The sequence below is a fragment of the Grammomys surdaster genome, unplaced genomic scaffold, assembly GCF_004785775.1.
Source record: "Grammomys surdaster isolate TR1022 unplaced genomic scaffold, NIH_TR_1.0 119708, whole genome shotgun sequence".
In the NCBI taxonomy this organism is placed as follows: Eukaryota; Metazoa; Chordata; class Mammalia; order Rodentia; family Muridae; genus Grammomys; species Grammomys surdaster.
The window spans coordinates 1-1,378 of NW_021615775.1; the positions used below are offsets into that span (position 1 = coordinate 1).

Consider the following 1,378-nt stretch of genomic DNA (forward strand, 5'->3'; position numbering starts at 1 on the left):
CGTGACCTCATCAACTTAGCCAAGAAGAGGACCAACATCATCCCTGTCATTGAAGACGCTCGGCACCCACACAAATACCGCATGCTTATTGCAATGGTGGTTGTCATCTTTGCCGACGTAGCCCAGCCAGACCAAACCCGGATTGTGGCCCTGAATGCCCACACCTTCCTGCTGAATGGAGGACACTTTGTGATTTCTATTAAGGCCAACTGCATTGACTCCACAGCCTCAGCAGAAGCTGTGTTTGCATCCGAAGTGAAGAAGATGCAGCAGGAGAACATGAAGCCCCAGGAGCAGCTGACACGGGAGCCTTATGAGCGAGACCACGCCGTGGTCGTAGGTGTGTACAGGCCCCCTCCCAAGGCGAAGAACTGAAACCCAGAGCTGGCTGGAGTGAAGAAATGTGTGTTGCTACCGTTGCACGTGTGGCTTTTGATTTTTTTTGCGGGGGGGAGTTGTTTTTTTTTTTTATTAAAAAACTCACCCGTCAAAAAAAAAAAAAAAAAAAAAAAAGAATGGAAACATCCAGGCAGGGCTCTTCTCATGGACATATCAAAAGTCTAATCACTGTGGTTAGACCGTGACTGGGGAGCAGCTGTGGAAGATTTTCAAGAATGGGGTAAGTGAGCACAGAGAATGTGAAGACCCTGGGTACTCCAGGGGAGAGAGAGATACAATTACACATTCAGGGATCACATACCCAGTTATAGAAAACATCACCTGTGTTATCCATGTACAGAAGGCAAACAATGAGAACCACATGTAGATCCTGCAGCAACCAAATGAAAAGTTTTCCCTGGAGACTCGAAAACTCGAGGGCAGGTATGAAAATATAAACACATCCAGGAATGAAGATGATGGCCAAATGGTTCTTCCTCCACAGCTGAAAAAAATGTCCAAAAGTTACTTCTAGTGAGTGCCCACTCTAGAGTACACAGCCCAAAATTCATTCTCAAGAGATGACATTTTAACGTGACTGTGTCTTCTCCATTTCCCAGTCTCATGGTAGCATCATGAAAAAATGATGAGACACTGCAGATATGCCACTGTCCAGTGATGTCCTCCCAGACCACAACCTTGCTAAACACACAAGCAGAGTCCAAAAGCTCCAAAATCCTTCAGTAGGCTTCTTACCTCCTTAGTGCAAATGGGGTGTCCACGAACTGTTTTGAAAACTTACTTAACAGTCAAAGGATCAAGATTGTCTCATTACAATGTGATAAAAGTTGCCTTGAACCTGCTCATCAGGGACCAGCAGGAACTCACTGTTTCTATGACTGACAGAGCTCTAGCCTCTACCAGGATTGGATTATTAGGGCCCAGAGATGTCGTTGCCATCCAATGAGGTTCTATTTCCTGGGATATGGATTTTCAGAGC

At 45.6% G+C, this 1,378-nt stretch overlaps 1 pseudogene across 1 annotated transcript; it reads left to right on the forward strand.

Annotated features, from left to right (window-relative positions):
• The first annotated feature begins 6 nt into the window (after positions 1–6).
• Positions 7–422, forward strand: LOC114635920 (annotated as a pseudogene). The gene has a single exon (XR_003713547.1). The product of XR_003713547.1 is annotated as an rRNA 2'-O-methyltransferase fibrillarin pseudogene (transcript).
• Positions 423–1,378: the final 956 nt, after the last annotated feature.